Source organism: Triturus cristatus, chromosome 2_1 (assembly GCF_964204655.1).
Source record: "Triturus cristatus chromosome 2_1, aTriCri1.1, whole genome shotgun sequence".
NCBI lineage: Eukaryota > Metazoa > Chordata > Amphibia > Caudata > Salamandridae > Triturus > Triturus cristatus.
Window position 1 is genome coordinate 960298110 of NC_140581.1, and position 19984 is coordinate 960318093.

Sequence of the window (19984 nt, forward strand, 5' to 3'; positions counted from 1 at the left end):
GATGCACCCCACTGTTCGAATAGGAGCCACAATGGAGGTGGGACTGAGCCTGCCCACAGAACACTGAGAGCAGAGACAAGCAGTAGGACAGGACAACACCAGTAGAGAGAATAGCCACCATTGTGAGTAGACGTGACTGGGACTGAGCTTTGTGACAGAGCACACCGACTTGAGTAGAGACTCAAAAGTGATGCTGAGACTGATGCAACAGAGGCCAATGGTGGATTGGACAGATAATGCCCAGAGACTGGAGCTTATCAAATTCTACATATATAGAGACATCTGACAGACCACTGGTACAAAGGACTAAAAGTGAAAGTGATCAGACCAGTGAGTAAAAAGGTTGAGCACCAGGATATCAAAATGCAACCCAGTGAGATTGGGCAGCAGCTCAGAAACACACATATGTAGTAGCAAGTTGGTGAACCACATTGACCATATAAAATAGGGCTAAGGTATACTCATCACTACAGCATACTCCATCAAGAGTAGATCTAGTGTGTATCGCCTTGGCACTGAATTGCTGTTAGGAACAACAGGCTACAGAGTAAGTGTGGAAGACAGGAAACCACATTAACAAGAGAGAAACTTCAAAGAGGTAGCAGGCTGCAACTGGAGGTCTGACGACCCATCTTGGGATTCCCAGGGTAAAAAGAAAAGAGAACCGAGAAACAAATAGCAGAGGTTCACATTGGAAAGCACGTGGCCTGGTACTCTGAAACTATGTGCTAAGGCAAAGGGATGTCAGAGCTTTGGGACAAAAAGTCAGGCAAGACTTGACAGAGACACAACTGACCTTTTGTTGGGCATATAGGCCAAACAACGCAAAATAGTTCGGAACTGCAGGCTTTATTGGACCTCCACCCCATTCCTTGAGAGGAAGTGTATGAAACCAGGCAACCTAATTGCAATGATAGAGGCCCCATGATAAGAGACCTAGGGCCATATGTAGGAAGCCAAATACCGGTCGGTAACGGACGATTTTCGGTAAATATCCCGTTACCGACCGGTATTTAGGCATTTGCTATGTAGGGGGCATATTTCAGGATTCGGTAATTTACCGAATCGGTAAAATTACCGAATCGGTAATTTTACCGATTCGGTAAATACCGAATCCTGAAATGATATGTAGGTAACACTCAAATGAGTGATGTCTAGGAAAAAGAATTCGGTATTTACCACCAAATATAGGTTGGGGATAAATACCGAATACCTAGCAAAACGTGATATTTTGCTGATGTCAAAGTGCCATGTGGCAGACATACATGCCCTTAGGGCATGTATGTGCGCCACATGTGCACACATGGACGAATCAGGGGTGCAACAGGGTGTCAATGTGACACCCTGCCACCCATGATACTGCCTCCCCCATTACCAATTCGGTATTTACCGATTCGGTAATGGTAACTGGCTTCCCATTGATTCCTATGGGCCTCCTGGCACATAGGAATCAATGGGAAGGTATGCATCATTACCGAATCGGTAAATACCGATTCTAAATTACCGACCCTTTCCGAATCGGTAAATATTACCGATTGATTACCTACATCACATTTACTGATTCATAAATACCGAATCGGTAAAATTCGGTATTTATGAGTCGGTAAATTTGACCCTACCTACATATGGCCCTTAGTCTACACCAAGGAAGAGAACTATATGTGTGGAGTGTACCAACCTTCTGGGCCTACTGCAAGTACAAGAAAAGGAGAAACATGTTGGTCAGCAGGGGCGGATCCGGCCCCTTAATAAAATATATGCTGACAGCCATGGGACCAAAGGGTTTTGCACATGGCAAAACCCTGGGAACATCCTGGTTCTCCCCAGAGAGGACAGGAGTGGGGGCAGCAACCACAAGGACCATAAAAGAGACCCATCAGCACTTCTTTTCAGATATAAAAAGGGAAATCAGCATGATGAAGAGTGACCTGAAGGCTTGTCTTCACAATCTGCAAAAGGAAGAAAAAAGAACCTTGAAAAAATAGTTTATGACTGCTCAGAAGAAGAAAACTGTTTAGGCTACAAAGTCCTTGAATTAGAAGAACAGTGCAATGACTTAGTATTCAAGTAACAAGATCTAAAAATTGATTCAGATGCAATATCATAAGAATCAGGGGAGTACCCAATAATAGACCATGTGCTGGAAATCGGTTACTGGCTGAGGGGGAGGGGGACACCCTACTCATGCAGTAACGACAGTCCTTGTAATGGTGAGAAACAAGCAGAACCCAAATTAACCTGTGCTCAACCCTCTGGTAGCTTGGCAAAAAGCAGTTAAGCTTAACTTTGAGGCAATGTGTAAAGCATTTAAGCAGCACGTCAAACAGTAGTAACGTGAAAACACAACACAAGAAATATCCCCAACCAAAATAGAAAAATAGAGACAAATGTAATATATGTTTTGAGACCAAAATGACAAAAACCCTATCAGTAGAACTGCAGTTGTGCAGATTTGAAGATTTAGGTGAAAAAGATGCCTAAAAGCACAAAGCATCACCTGTGGTTATCTGGTCGTGCAGGACCAGGACAAAGTCACCAGTTCAGGCTGCCTGAGATGGAGCAAGAGTCATATAGAAGGGCCATGTTAGACCCGCTGAAAAAAGTACCTTAAATCTTGGTTGTGGAGCAATGAGAAGTCCCGCGTCGAGGACGCATCGCTAAGCAGCGGTAATGTGAGGCCTTGTTTCAGAGATGCATTGTGCCGTGATGCTTCCGATGGGCTGTGGGAGGCAATGCAAAGTCCGGTGAGGAGATGTGTCATGTAGCAGTGGTTCCAAGGGGCTGCGATGCAAGACCCTGCAGCATGCAGCAGTGGTTCTGATGAGCTGCAGGTCTGCGATGCAAAGTCCTGTGCCTGGGATGTGTTGCACAGCAGTTTCGGTGCAGAGTTTTGCGAGGCGATGCATTGTGAAGTGCCAGTTCTGCTAGAACTACAGCTCGGCTGGTAAAGCACCTTCAGACCCACTTCCAAGGTTTGCAGGACTGGGGTGGCACCGCTTTGGGGGTGGGACTCACATCAGACAGAGTCCAAGTGCTGAGTTCAGGGTGGTTGCAGCCTTTTTTGTCCCTGATGCTCTGATCAGGAGGCCAACCAACTAGCCCTTGAAGACTCTCTGGTGGCCTTGTGTTCAAGATGCAGGTCCAGTCCTTCACTCAGGCAGCAAGGCAACAAGCAGCAGGGCAGCAGGACAATAGAGTAGCAGTTCTTCTTGCAGTGCAGTACAGCAGTCCTTTTGACTCTTCCACAGGTCCAGTGGTGCACTGAAGAGTTGGGTCTGAGGGTCCAATATGTATATCTAGTGCTCCCTTTGAAGTAGGGGAAGGTTCTAGAGAATTCCCTTTGAAGTACTTGAAGTTCCATGCCTTCCAGATCATGGCTCCAATGTGGCTCTATGAACAATGCAGTGGTGACAAGTCCTTTGTGTGATGGCAGGGCACAACCTATTCAGTTGCCAGTCGGGCTGTGCCCAGCTCCGCCCCCTAATCATGCCAGTTAATGGCCTATCCAGGCACCTTTAATCCTTCTAATCTGTGGCTCTCTGGGAGGAATAAGCAAAGTTTAACTGCCAACTACATCCAATCATGTGACTCTATTACTGGCTGCAGGCCCAAAATCGGACATAAAAAAAAGGCCCGAAATGTATTGGGATATGATGTTAACTCTAGTTGCTGATCATGAAATATTTGTACCCACGTGATGCAGTAAAAGGCCCGGATGCGAATAATTGCACCATTTGAAAAAATTGTGACTCTAACCCGCCTTATCGTGAACAGAATAGTAAAAAATAGTAAAATGTGTTGAATCAAAAAGAATATTCAATAAAATTTGATCAAGAACCAAAGAGGTTTTGCAACTTGTGCTTTCTGGCAATGCGATTGGAATTGCAGCGCATTCACGCTACATATGGCTATGAATTTCTTCTACGTGCCTTGAGGTGAGGCACGATTCCAGTCTGCACACAATGTGACAAAAATTGAAAATTTTGAGTACGTTGAGCAGTAAGGTGTGCATTCTGCCATCCATAAGCAACTTTCTAGAAGTGGCATTTTCAAGATTGTAACTTAAAATCCGACTTTACCATCAAAGAGGACTTTTACTAACAATTTATCAGACACTAAACACAAATCATTCACCTGTTACCAATCAAAAGTTAGCACTTATTAAATATAATAAAGCAACCCCAGTTATCCAATGAAGGAGGCAGGCCTCATAGTAGTGAAAACTGAATTTAGGAATTTGTCACTACCAGGACATGTAAAACTTAAAGTACATGTCCAACTTCTTAAATACACAGCACTCTGCCCTACAGGTGTTTGGGGCCTACCCTAGGGTAACTTATATATATTAAAAGGGAAGATTTGGGACTGGTAAGAGGTATATCTTGCCAGGTTGAAATAGCACTTTAAAACTGCACACACAGGCTGCAATGGCAGTCCAGAGACATGTTTACAGGGCTACTTAAGTGGCTGGCACAATAAGGGCTGCAGGTCCACTATTAGCATTTTTATATACAGGCCCTGGGTACATGGAGTGCCACTTTACAAGGGACTTATAAGTAATTTAATCATGCCAATTGGATGAAAGCCAATTTTACCATGTTTCAAGAAGAGAGCACAAGCACTTCAGCACTGGTTAGCAGTGGTAAAGTGTGCAGAGTCCTAAGGCCAGAAAAAATGAAGTCAGCAAAAACAGGAGGTTGGAAGGCAAAAAGTTGGGAGAAGCCACGCCAAGGATGTCAGGTTGAACAGCATGATATTCATTCATATGTGCAATGTCTCCTACATCATGTCAGAAACAGATGGGAGGGCCCATCCGTATGGCTGAACAGAATGCACAAGGTTGCAGTTCTAGGAAGGCAAGCAGGGAGTACACTCTGAAGTACTTCTTGATATTTTTATCCATGTGGACTTCTATGGGAAAAGAGAAAAGGGGAGAACACTTGGGCATGCACCAGAAACCATCATGTATGATGGTCACAGGCTACAGCTGTCTCACAAACTTACAGCATCCATCCTGAAGAGAAAGAGAGACTTGATACAAATTACAGATCACCTATCTGAACATAAGTTGTCATACCAATGGGCCCATCGGTTTTGGCCCATCTTTGAATGGGATAATAAGCAAAGTTTCATCAACAAAGACACCTGCACAGTGCTGCGCACCCAAAGCAAAGAGGATGGCTGAGACATCGCCCAGGGACTAAATAGCCTTGGCTGGCCTCAAAAGGAATGGTGATCCATCAGACATGAGCAGTAGCATGGCGTATCCTTCTGCAAAAGAAAATGAGACAGCCAGAGAATAAACAGTACAATAGGTGGGATGCCTCACTGATCGATCACTAAAGGAGGTGGGGAAAGTTGACATGTGAGACAGCGCTGTCTAACTTTGAATAAGAGAGCTATAACACACTTTATTGAGCCAATACCTCAATAACCAACAGGAGGATCAGCCGCACATTGGGATGGGGTAGAGCATGATCTGGACTACTCCCAAAGAGAGACAAGCTGGCTGTCGCTGCTCAATGAGGGGGGTAGTGTATGGTAATAGTAGGTCTGGGAAGTATGGATTGTCATATTATACTTGTTAAAGTCAACAAGTGTGATGGAAGGGGAACAATCTAGGATTAAAATGCCCTTATGGGCACAAAACAAATGTCCTTCATTGATAGGACATGGGGTATAGTTCACATTACTGTGCTAAACCTAGCTATCAAGACTTTTTCACAATGGTAATGGTTGTGAGCTCAAACATTTGAAGGGCTCAATGCACCACCTAGTAGAATATCAGTTATCAATCTGCTAAAGCTTTAAAACAGAGAGATATGCCTCATCCGTGAAAGCATCTACATAATCTACATAATTGGGGCTGGGGTAGGCTACAATCCAAATTGTTCCCTAAGCAGTTTTCACCTAAGACTCCCATATAAAAGCAGGATGGCAATTTTATGTGAAACATCCGTCTCAGAGGAAGTTATACAGATCATCCTGGACTTAAGTGGCAAGAGCACTACGAGCAATTGTTAAGATCGGTTTGCAGATGCTGATGGTCGAGCCACTCTACTAAAGCAACACAAACTAGGAATCCTTCATGAAAAACACTATATCAGACACACTCAACGAGAGTGAGTTCATCAGAGGAGATGTCCTGATGGCTCAGCACAGAGCCATGGAGGAGCATATGCAACCACAACACAATTCAGAGAATGGCTGACATTCATGGGGCTGTTATACACATGTATGACACAAAACCCAGAGGAACTGGAATTTTCATATTTATGAGCTGCACCTTAAACATACGTCATAGTCAAGCATTTCCTGGCACTTGCCAGGCATCTTGTATGACTGATGCTTTGGTTCCATAGCACTATCTGCCCAAGCACAAATTGCTGTCACATTCTTAGCCTTCTTCACTCGAAGACAGAGATGGGGCTGGCACCTCAAAGATTTCATTCTTATGAGAACTTTATGCTGTAGACGATCCACCAATAATGACACTCTGAGACAAAATGAAGGTAGTGCTTTGTGGCATGATTATATCAACATTTGCTTATCTCAACAAACTGCGGATCAACAGAGGACTGTAAAACAGTGGGATCTGGCAATGCTAGAAGCAAAACTTTAAGAACACCAGACCCCCACAGCATGGTGCAGGATTATGCACATTGACAACCTCCTTAGTCTAGAATGATTCTAAGGTCTCTGATGCTGCCCAGATGGCAGATTCTGTACAGGGCAAAAATGTGGAACATAATTGGGTCTCATCAGGAGGATGACTGAGTTCTGGATATTTGCAGAGTTTCTTACTAACTTATCTTTCCAACATTGTGGTTGGAAATGAAGAAAGAGATCGGGTGGTAATTGCTCAGATTGTTAGGATCTGGTGAGGGCTTCTTTAGTAGTATCTGGCCCTTGGCATGTTTCCAAATGAATCTGACTTTGGGGGTGTATACAGAGAGTTTAAAAAGATTGGTCGGAACCCATGTTATCTACTCTAAGATGATAGTGAAGAAATGGGGTAGGCGGGTATAAATTGGAGAACCTGATTTAATAGAGATATTGTGAGAAATAACTGTGTCAGTAGAGAGGTTCTCGAAGCTCAAGTAAGGATGAAAAGTAGTTAAGATCTCTGCAGATTCAGAAATGAATGGTTTATCAAACAGAATCATGATGATTTTAGCATTTAGGGTGGGACCCTTAGTTTGCTCCTTGCAACCCCTTGTGACCCCTCACACCACCCTTGCAACCCCTGATGATAAAGCAAAATGCAGAGCAGAGGACAAACATGATGCTGATGAACCCTGTTTACTTTCTGTAACTTCATATATCACTTACTTTCTATTCATCAAATACATGTATGCATTTTGTACTAAATGAAAAAAAACTGCTCATTGCTGAGCCTGCTGAATAAGGCCGGGCTGGGAGGCCTCCATTTGACCTCTCATGGAGAAAGGTGGAGGATGGGCGCAGCAAGACCTATTGCCGCCCTTGTTGGCCCCTGAGTTTGCAGCCCATAGCGGCTGTGTGTAATAGCGAGGGGTGGGGGCAGCGATTCCTGTCCTTGCCGCCCCGCAATGGGTGACAGCCACAGGTAGGGGATGGGGGAGGCTGCTAACAACTAAAATCATGCCGCCCGGGATGGACCGCTCCTCCTTTTCCAATTCTACTGGGGTGGGGCATAATAGCTTACCAACATGGAGATAGAATTCCAGAATAACAAATGTGCAGCAGCAGCAAAGCTTGTTTCAATTGCTGTGCTCAGTTTGGCAAGTGCCTGTGCAGGTATTTGAATGTGCATAGCCAACCTTTTTCTAACCCGGGAAATGAAGCTGGCAAGGAGTGGCATTGGACTTATCTCGACAACTCTTCGACCTCTCAAGCTTTCTGGAAGTTTCTGTAAGCCACAGTAAGCCACAGTCTCCTTGGCCGGGTGCCTTGCAAAGATTAATATACACAAATTATCTTTTAAATGTAAGTATTTATTTAGCTCTGCTCATCTGGCCACTGAGAAGCATGTATGTTAAAGCTGTTATTTTTGCGGACAGGCGTAATACGTGCACTGAGATAATCATGTCAGAGCAACCGAGCTTGGTGTTCTAATTTATTACATGGCACTCTTCGGAATTTTTGCAGGCACATACATAGCTGCCAGAGGCCCCGTGTCATGGGAGATGCTGTCAAGCAGTCATTAAATGTATTCAATAAAGGTTTTTATTCAGGGACTTGTAGTTTTCGTTTTTCCTTAATAAGCATGAGTGTAAAATCACAGCATGGAATCTGCTGGTGGATAAAAAGCAAGCTCGCTTGGAGGTGCTACCCATGATATTGTGTATCTTGGCATATTTCTTCACCAACACTTTTAATGCTGCCCATAGTGTGAACTTTTTTTGTGAGGAGTCTTGATTTGTTAATTACTCCTGTCCTGTACCTAGTTGGTAAATGTGGCTTGTCCTGCTGCTATACACATTGTACCTGTTATGTTGACGGATATTTGCAAAGCTGTTGCCTGTGGCTTCTAAACTGTTGGGGTGGCTTGTACTGCTGTTTGTCCCAGTGCTGTCCCTGTTTTGGGAAAGACACTCCACAGCTGCTGTACAAGATTGTCATCTTTTGTGTTAAGGAGGCTTATGCAACTCTCCTGGACCCATTTTTTGAGGGAGGCTTTCGTACACTTCTTATGGAATTCTTAACAACTATGTCAACTTCAGTGATGGTAACAGGGCCAATGGTCATGTGATGTTACTTCCTGTCATGTCTTTGAAGTCAAAGGTTGTGTGATGTTACTTCTGCTACCCCTGGCATTTTGGTGAATCAATGCCCATGGTTCTGAGGTTTTAATATATTGATTAGTGACCGAAGCTTTCATATTGGAATAAAATCAGTAGGTCATGTGTAGAGGTTTGAAGAATGTACAAGCATGCATGTGTGAAGTTTCCTTATATAACCATCCTCACAACTTCCAAATAGTATTTATCGCAATAGTAATCTTGCTATTTTCAACATAATCCAAAATGTAGTTATTTGATAGAGAGGAGCGAGTCGTAATGGCCATTACCAGGATTAGGAATTGGGGTATGTGATCACTTTCGAACTGCTCCATTACATGGAAGTGGATGACTATAGCACAGTGTGAATCCATTATGTGAGTATAAACAGTCACAAATCGTTGAGACAGAACTGCTGGCTTACCATTCTATCTATATAATAAAGACACGACTAGCCCTCCTAGATAGCTCCGAAATTGGTAGAGGAACTAGAAATAAAGATTCATCTCAACCCAAAAATAATATCTTGTTATTTTTTTCATGACTGTCAAATAATCAGGATGATTAAATCTCAGACATGATATGTATTTTCACATAATTGGAAAAAAACACAAACCTACATATCAATCATAGAAGAAAAAGACTTTATGAGAAAATACTTAATTGCCAGCTGCATCTATGCAACATACCGAAATACCAATATTCAGTAAAATTATGAAAATTCTTATGAGTGTGATGCGCCTTTAAGTGGTGCTCCTGGCGAGGACACAAGTTTGACATATACATCACTCCCTGGAAATACCTAACTGAAGAGAAAAAAAAAATTGTGTTGGTTTTTAGGTTATTGTCAGTGAAAAAGGCAGGAAACTTTAGGTTTGCTGTGGCAGCCATCTTGAGTCACTTTAAGGTTTTGGATGTGTAAGAACATGTGGAAACTCTATGCAGATAGAGCGACGTTTTTAATCTGTGGCCCTGGCGACCTTTGAAATTATAGCTTCTGGTACATCCAGGTGCCAATGCCCTATCTCCCCTCTTGCTTCTGACCCCCAACCCCGTTGTGCAGGGCTAGTGAACTTCTTTGGGCTTTGATTTTATAAAGGTCTCTTCTTTGAACAATAGGTCAGTACAGCAATTTCGCCCTGCTTTTTCCAGTTAAAGATCATAACGAAAATCCTCTCTTTTATGCACAGATGTGGAAAGTCCTAGTGGCAGACACGGCTATCTTCTCTGGACTGAAATATACAAATGCATGCTCCCTGGTGCTTTCTGCAAAGATGCTGGTCAGACTACATATTCTTCAAAACATCTATGTAAGGCTGGTTTACAGGTTACAATGTCTCCTTCATGGAACTGCAGCCCATCCTAACATACACAGGTTACTGGTGAAAAGAATCAAGTTTAAGTCCCTGTGCCTCTTTTATTGAGCATTTCATGGCACTGAAGCATTGTCCACTCTGGCCAGACTCTCGCAAAACAGCTCTCTGCGCTCCCGTCACTCAAGCTCACCGTATGCAATGGGTGCTCATTGTAGGCAGCCACATCTGAGAGTCAGAGCCCTTTTGGTACAGACTCCAAAACATTGGAACAAATGGACGTTTCCCCATTGGGATCACCGATCCCAGCTCCTTTTTTAAAGCTTGAAGAACCCATTGGTTCCAGAAGTTTTAGCTCTTTGGCCCGAACCTAGAATCTTGTTCAGTCAAACGGGAAACTTTCCTAGGTATATGTGCACTGAAAAATACCTCATTCATTCATTCATCATCAGGACAGAAGATAGTTGCATGGCATCTGTGAAAAATGTAAGACAGTACTGATACTGTTAAGTCCCTTGTAATTAGAGTATTTGAGGTTAAATCGGTGGTGACATTACAAAGGTAATAATGTTTGCATAATATTCCTGAAAGCAAGTGTATACACACAGCAACGCGCTAACATTTGAAATCAGGTCTACTAAAAGTATATTCAAGGCTCGAGAAATCTGATCTTGAAAAAATTACTTAATGTAAAATAATATTTGGAAAGTTTGGACACGTGCTCATCGGTAAAAGTGCGGGGTTAAATAAAGCACGTTGTACCGTGTGGCTTTGGTTAATGAGAAAAATATGAAAAACATTGTAGTGGTTGTAAAATGCAACATTTCTGCACACTTTAATCGGTAAAATAAAGGTAAGGGGTTAGTGGTAAGAGGACACAGAAAAAGTAAGCAAATTTTACCCTATTTCATGCATGAAGGAGAATGAATCACGTCGGAAAAACAATGCATCTGAGAAATTCTTTATTTATGCATAGTCTAAGGAAATATAAAACACGAGATAAGTTAAAAAAATGCTAACCAAAATATTGCAGACCTGATTAAGTGGAGCCATCGCCTAGCTGCTGGTTGGCAGGGACCAGAATGAGTGTACAAGGCTTCATTCATTGAAATGGTCGCCTCTGGTGAACACACATCAGCATTGATTGCTGCCCCTGGGCAAACGGGTGAGACATCATGGCATCAACCAGAAAGACAACAAGAACTAGCATGTCTAATGTAGCTAAAAATATATGAAAATATTGAAGAATTTACTAACACAATTTTCTCTCGATTTTTGCAGAAAACCTCCGAAATTTCCATAAAAGGACACGTTGGGAGATTTTGTATGAATTCTCTGACTTAACGTCACATAGCAGTCACTCCAAATACCTTCGTTTGCTCATCAAGATAGAGAACATAGATTTATTTATCTGCACAGGCTCACAACAGAATATTAGTTCAACGAAAGAGAGAAAAACATGCAATACCACAATAGACTGTATGAGGTTACATTTTTCCTCAGCAGTGTGTTGATTTTGGAAAATTTGCATTTGTGAAACTGGGCGAAGGTTTTCCACTTTGCCAGACTTTCTTGATATGAAATGGCGCTGCCCACAGATGTGCACACCAGCATAACTGTGCTGCTTCTCAACTGCAGTATATCCTGTCTCTGAAGGGCAGAAGAGAGGGGGATCTGAAGCCCTGGGGGGTAGGAAATAGTTTGCAAGGGGCATGACTGCATGTGAGGAGGCTTGGGACTGAGTCTGTAGCTGGAGGCTCTGAAGGAGGCGTACCACCGAACAATGGCAGACCACAAGCTAATCCTCCAGGCCTCTTGAAGGAAAGGTTTTGAGCACTCATAAAGGGCAGCTGAAGGTCACTCACAGCATAGAGATTTTTATAAAATCGTTGAAACAATTCTGTGTTACTCCCCATAGCCGTTTTGCACACCACTGTACATCAGGAACACCTTGAAGAAAGCATTTAACACAAGGAGAATTATAAAGGGAAGGAAGTAGCATCAGTACAAGTCATAAATACATGAAAACGTTTGATGAACAGCACAGTAAAGTTATATTGACAAGACGTACACGACCTCACAATTAGGACAGCCTGCCTAGAAGTCCTTTCAGGATACAAATCATCCAACTGGTAAAGCAGTACCAATGGATTTATTTGACAGCAGGCTGTAAATTCAGAGCAAAGAGATTTGAAGCGAAAATCATACAAAGCATATGTTAGAAATGGGATTGCTTTTTGGCTAAGGTATGTGCCCAGACAAGGCAAGAACCACCACTCGATTTATTTATTTATTTTATTTACTTGAGATTTATATAGCGCTGGCTAGACCCGGAGGTATCAGAGCACTTTACATAAGGACACAGCGAGTTACAAGTTACAAAAGTTTAACAGTAGTTACATAATGGATAAATAAACATTACAGGAGTAAATTAGCGAACACGAAAGTCAGGATAGGAAAGACCAGGGACAGCAGGTAATCCAAAAAATCCGATTGGCCGCACTCCGCTCGTCCTACCAGCATGTTACCCCAAAGCAGGTAATCCACAGGTAGGAGACAGCAACGGGGAAGAATACGAGACAAATGTCCGTGATCCAGCTGGGTAGGTGACGGCCATAGCGGTGTGCCAGGGCCAATCTCCCTTATAGCTGTTGGTGCAGCTCCACTGGGAAGCAACCATGTATGCATTTAGGACTCCGCCAGTGAAGAGTGAGGATCAGGAGGGGATCAGAAGGCTAGAAACCAAAGAAGGGTGGTAGGCGCTGGCGAGGATGGCAAGGTAGGAGAAGGAGTGTGGTTTGGGCAGCCATCTTAGAGTCAGGCACGTCAAGTCTATTAGTCGCCATGGCTCAGTGGCTAGTTCTAGTTGCCACCAGTTATAAAGTTGGTTAAAAAGCACAGTGCCAAAAATCCTGGAAGAAACATCAGGACCCTGGTCTCAGAGAGACAGCTGGAGGGGAGCCAGTGTAGCATTCTCAGGCAGCAGCGATGGTCTGGGATTACAAGACGCTTCTGTGAGGTGCTGGGTGTGTGCTGTTCTTTGTTCTGCCAGTGAGAACCAGTAGCTCTGGCAACCCATCTCTGAGTCACCTTGGAGTGGGTGGATCGGCAGCCATGTACCGGGCTGCAGGTGATAGCATGGGGAGGAGCAGCGTGTCTAGCTGCATTTTAGGGGATGTTTGCCATGCAGTGTAGCAGTGCACGGCCAGTGTCCGTGTACTTCCAGGCTTCGGGCATGGTCCCCACAATTGGTCCGGCCGCGAGGGAAACCGCAGGGCAAATTCGCGGGCCCCTGCCCCTCCCTAGCCGCACCGTGCCTCTCAAATCGCGCAGGCAGGCGAGGTCTGCAAAGCAGAGTTTTTCTCCCCCGGGGAGTCTGCCGGAAAGTCGGTGATTCGGGAAAATGGGCAGAGGGGGGGACAAGGACGCTATCAGCTGGAAGATTGGAGGGCGGCAACAATGCAGCTCGTCACTGTCAGCCTCCAGGCGCATTTCCATAGTTCTTGGGGCGCCAGCTTGGCTCACTGGCGCACGGGGATAAAACAGCACATATCTCAGACACTCAGGATCGGGGAGAGGCGCTTGTTGGATCCAATTGATCCACCTGAATTCCAATTGCGGGCCAGTTATTTTCGGTGGGAATACAACGCGGCGAAGCGCCACTCCGGAAGCTGGTGTGCAGGTTCATCACAGAGCTTCAGCTCCGAGCGGCCATCATGGCCGCAGGCCCCGCCTCCAGTCACCTCTGGTCAGGGTAAGCTAGATACACATTAAAGGATAAGATGGGCTCACCATCTGGTAGCTTGGCACAGAACAGTCAGGCTTATCTAAAGAGGCAATGTGTAAAGTATTTGTGCAACACACACACACACGGTAACACAATGAATACACCACAAAAAGTCTCCACACAATGTAGAAAAATAGAATATTATATTCTGAACAAAACAAGAGCACAACATCATCAAATGTATAGAACTTGAGATATTGAATTTTAAAGGAATAAATGTAGTGAAGCACTTAGAAGCAAGTAGCGCTAAAAAGGTTACTGTTAGAAATCGTGGTCTCTGGTTGGCAGTTGTTTGCAAACTATCCAAGCAGGGACTCACACTAGTCAGAGTAAGTAGGTTATACCCTTGGAATAACCCGTGCTCACCCCCTTGGTAGCTTGCCAAGAGCTATCAGGCTTAGCTCAGAGGCAATGTGTACAACACACACACACACCCACACACACACACACCCACGCACGCACACACACACACATACACGCACACACACACACACACACACACACACCCACACACACACACACGCCCAAAGTACTCCACACCAGTTTAGAAAATTAGCCAATGTTTATCTGATTAAACAAAACCAAAATGACAAAAATCCAACTTGCACAAACCAAGATACGAATTTTCAAAGATTAAATGCAGTTATAGCACATACAAACAAGATAGTTCTAGCTGGAGTTATACAACGTGCTTGATGAAGTTGAATCTAACAGTTCGGCACCAACCGCGATGGAGTGTGGGCGGCTATGGAGTCACATGGGCTCCAGTTACAGAACCCTGGAAAACAATGAGATACAAAGAGGTGTGGTGTTGGTTCCTTACTGATACAGGGGAGGTGAGGCATCGGTTCCTTACTGCCAGGCAGGGGAGGTGATGCATTGGTTCCTTACTGATACAGCGGAGGTAATGCAGCGTTGGCAGCAAGGCGGCAGTTCCTGATGACGGTGCGGGGTGGGTGAGGCTCCGAAGGTCAAGCTGCGAGGCGTCGACTTTGCAGTGTTGATGTCACACCACGAGGCCACATGTGCTGCGGCGGAGTTAGAGTTGGGTGTCATGGATCTCAGTGACATGGCACTTGGGGTTCACACTGTGGCAGGACCTCTGACCTGCGTTTTAAGTCGCGGTTATTTCATTCAGTGGAGTCCGTGGCTCCGATGCAGGCAGCAGTGCTGTGTTGAAGAACGATGCCGGCTCCAAAGTCACACTCAAAGTTTATGTATTGGTTTCTACTTGGTTATCTCAATAAACACACTTCCAAGTGCTCAGGAACTGGACTTGTCACCACTTGGCAAGTTAAGACTTCCAGCAGAGGAGCCCAGGTGCTACAGATGAAGTCTTTGATGGCCTTGAGACTTCCAAAAGCAGGTAAGCTCAACTCTAGCCCTTGGAAACCATGGAAAGAAGTATGTAGAAAGCAAAGTCCAGTCTTTTCACTCCCAGAACAGAAGCAGCAAGCTGCAGGCCAACACAGCGAAGCAAACAGCAAAGTGGCAGTCCCTTCTGACAGTTATCCAGCTCTTCTTCCTACCAGAATGTCCTTACCCCAGAAGAGTTCTGAGTATATGGTGTCAGAAGTCCATTACTTATACCAATTTAAGCCTTTGAAGTAGGAAAACTTCAAAGAAAAGTTTTTGTAGTGCACAAGACCCAGCCTTTCCCTGCCCTGGCTCCAGACACACTTCGGAGGAGTAGAGACTGGTTTGTGTGAGGACAGGCACAACCCTATTCAGATGTGTCATCTCGTCCCATCACTCTAGCTCAGGAAGGCCCATCAGCCAGGTAATAGGCCATCAGGATATGCTGGGCACACCTCAGCTCCCTTTGTGTGAAAGTCTAGAGTGAATGCACAAACAGCCCAACTGTCCGCCTGTCCCAGACGTGTATTCAGAGACAGGCAGAGGAACAGAATGGTTAAAGTAAGAAAATGCCAACTTTCAAAAAGTGGCATTTTCAGACCTGCAATTTTAAAACCAACTTCACTAAGAGATGTATTTTTAAATGGCGAGGCCAGAGACACCAAACTCCAATTTTCTATCAGCTCCCAGTTGGCAGATACACTTGTAAGATGTTACACAGCAGCCCCAATGCTAGCCATTGGGAAAGCTAGGCCTTGCTGTAGTGAAAAACGAAATTAGCAGTATTTCACTACCAGGACATGTAAAACACAACAGTACATGCCCTACATTTTAAGTACATTGCACTCTGTCCAGGGGATACCTTGAGCCTACATTAGGGGTGCCTTCCATGTAATAAAAGGGAAGGTTTGGGCCAGGCAAATTGAAGCACTTGCCAGGTCGAACCAGCAGTTTAAAACTGCACACGCAGACACTGCAGTGGCAGGTCTGAGACATTTTTGCAGGGCTATTCATGGGGGTGGCACAATCAGTGCTGCAGGCCCCCTATCAGCATTTGATTTAAAGGCCCTGAGCACACACAGTGTACTGTAATGCGAATCATGGAGAAATCAAATGTAAGTACATTTTAGACAGGGAAAGTGCCCAGAGTCCTAAAACCAGCAAAAAACAAAATGTAGCACACAGTCAAAAACAGGAGGTCCGAGGCATAAAGACAGGAGAGACCCCACAAAAAGATGTCAGGTCTAACGGTTGGTCACGCTGGACCAGGGCAAAGTAAACGCTCAGGACGACTGCAATGAAGCTCCAACTGGCTATAGGACCCACACAGGCCCCTGTAAACAAAGCACCTTTCCTGGTCACAAACAGCAAGGCTCACAGGTGCAGGATGCTTCAATCTTCTCCATGCAGTGAAGGCGATGCTTCAATTCTGAAGATGTGTGGAATGTATGATGCTACATCGCAAACGTTTACATTGCATACCTTAACATCGCTGTCTTTACATCGCATGCACATTCACAACGCAACCTTTCACAACGCAAACCATTACTTTGCTTCCCCATTGAAATGCATGCAAAAGACATTTACAACGCACACAAACACCCCGCATGCTTAAACATCGCGATTGTTTCCCCGAAATAACCCCCAAACTAATGCACTACCGTACATAACACACACTTCACAACACTAGCATACAGTTCAAAACAATACACTTCCCTGAACCCTAAACCCTAACTCCTAAATCCTTAATTACTACCTTACACTACAACCCCCTGACCCGACCCTAAACCCTAAAACAGTACCCTACACTTCCCTAAACCCTAAGCCCTAAACCCTAATACACTACCCTACAGTAAGACCCCCTGACACTTTACACTACGACCCCCTGACCCGACCCTAAACCCTATAACAGTACCCTACACTTCCCTAAACCCTAAGCCCTAATACACTACCCTACAGTGAGCCCCCTAACACTGCCCTAAACCCTAAACACTACACTCTAAACACAATCCCCAGACACTGCCCTAAACCCTAAACACTACACTCTAAGCATAATCCCCCTTACCTCTCTCTCCTCGCGTCGTCCAGGTGGTCCTCCACCTCTTTCCCGGTGCTGGTCTGTGCAGCCCGCCTTGCGTCAATTACACCACATGCGATTTAAAACCTTATGCGTTTTAAATGTTCATGCGATGTAATGGTACGTGGCATAATGGTCCGTGTTGTAACATCACTTGCGTTGTAAGGCTTGCGACGTAAACGCATGCGACGTAACGCATGCGTTGTTCTGGATGTTCCCCGATGGGTGCCGGAGTCGAAAGGCGTTAAATGATGTGCCAGATTCTGCCACGCAGTTGAGGGAATGCGTTGCTCTCACCAAGCTGCAGCGGTGGTGATACGCTGTCTGATGCGTCAATCTCTGGAGGCAAAGCACCGGTTCCGATGCGATGAGCCGATTTTCTCCTGCAACCAGGTCAATGTGACGGTTGGCGATAGGAGATGTGTCAAAATTCGTGTTCTAAGTATCCAGGCTAATTCCAGTGAGCCAGGCACAATAGCAGGGATAGAGGCTTTGATATCCCTGAGCCGCAAGCAACAGTAGGCAAGTGTGTATTTTAGGGGGCCAGAGACCCAGTACAAATACCCAATAGTGCCTTTAATGTGGGGGTGACTTCAAAGCACCTCTCTGAAGTCCACAAGTATCACTTTTGACCCAGTCCTGTCTGCCAGACTATCTGTAGGATGCAATCAGTCCTTTGAAGTGAAGTCTTAGCCTCTCCCTTCCATCCTGCTGGTGGGGGAGTGGTGGGCACTTCTTTCACTGCACATGAGGTGTTTGGCCAGCCGTCTCAGGCAACCCAAACCCCTCATGCGCACTGAAGCTCTCTCCAGTCCGAGCTGTATTGCTGGGGCTGGAAAGAGCAGGCACAGGCTCCCAGTCTGCCTGGGAGCGCAAGTTGCCGGCACTCCAGCCAATCCTGAAGTCATAATAAGAGAATGAATGTCCCTGAGACTGCCATATCACCACCACTGCACGGGCTGCAACAATGGCCAACCATCAATTATTCTTCTCATGGAGCCAAGGAGCATGCCTGAAGCACCTAATGTTATGACACCCTGCTGTGCACAGTTCTATATTCACATCAACACATTTTTTACACATCAACGTTCTAATGTTTTCACATAAATGCACAATCAGGTACTTCCAAGATGGCCACAACAATACCTGTTGTCACTGTGCTCAGTATTCCATTACGAACCATGACATAATGCATGCAATGCATGACTTTGAACTTTTTTATGGATGTTAACAGAAGGACCACATACCTGTACTGTGCCTGAGTACCCACCACAGACCACAGCACATAGAAATACTGGTCATAGTATGTCCTTTACACAGGTTAGATCTCTTAACTGTATCACCATTGATACCACAAACCTTCATCGGTGCAACTCTTTGACCCTTGGATATTACATGCCTATGTATGTATCCTTCCAACAATCAGCTGCACTGCTGACAAGTTCAAAGCAATAACCATAATGTCCTACCACTGTTGGCATATGTTGATATTGAGTTGACAGTGTGATTTTTTTATGTAACTTCTATGACGACCGTGCAGTTTGATGCATGTTTTAGCCTGTGCTTGTTTCCCTTAATTGATCTCATAGAATGGCGATCATAGACGTCCTTTTTACACATACATTTCCTAAATATGCTCTACCTGCCAGCTCCCCTCCACATCTCAGCTCTTTTACGTTTCTATATAAAAAGAAATGAATAAGAGATAATGTATTATTAACATACCCAAATGTTCTAGCAGAACCTTGTTTCTTTTTAATAGCCAATATGATAAATTAAACGTTTTGCATAACTGGAAGTTTTACTATTTCACATAATTCTTCATAATAATTTGTCATGCCACAGTGAATCTGCAGTGATTCAACCTGTGTGTGTACAAGGAATTGCATAATGAACTGTGTGGCCTTCATTTATGAGGCCTATACACAAAGACATTTTGGAGCACATAAGGTAGTGCTACAGCAGTATTCACTTAGACATGGGTATTACAGTTATTGCAGATATCATTAAGTTCAGACCACTTTTATACTCGTGCAGAATTTGGCAGACAGAGGATCTAGCCCATTATATAGCGTGATTACAATAGCTTATACCTATTGACCATCATTGCACAAGACTGTGACTTAATTATGTGCAATCTTGACTGATGACCCTGAGACTCCAAGAATTGTGGGCCAAACCTACCATTATTATATGGGGTTCTTGCAATCTTTTAAAGTCATATTTTAGGTTGCATGTAAAGGAGTCTGCTGTCAAACAGTGAGAGCTGGAAGTATAACTGACCATTTTCGTACACTAGGAGCTCGATTACGATCCTGTCTGGAAAGGGTCCAAACGGGATTCGGAGTATCCGATTTGGAACCTATGTTTCCAACCGAAACGGACACCCTTCGGATGACCGATTACGATGCAAGGACATCGTTTGGGCTGCTGAATCCATTCCGCATTCGGACAGAACAAGTAGTTCGGAGCCGATTCGTACAGCTCTATGGACACGGTTTCCGAACAAGCGATTACGATGACCGATTCAGACATCCATTTCGATTCGGTTGATCCGACAAGGATCAGCTGTCAGAATCTGACTTTGAAGGCCCATAGCGGGCACCCCTTCACCTGAGGGCCTCCGAATCGGGCCCGTGGGGGTACCCATGGGTCTCCCTTTCCAACTATGCACTGTGTGGCAGGCACC

General features: G+C 44.6%; 1 protein-coding gene across 2 annotated transcripts in view; it reads left to right on the plus strand.

Annotated features, from left to right (window-relative positions):
• LOC146866124 (uncharacterized) overlaps window positions 1-19984 on the plus strand; it is a 141954-nt gene that overhangs the window by 112975 nt on the left and 8995 nt on the right. The window lies entirely within an intron of this gene.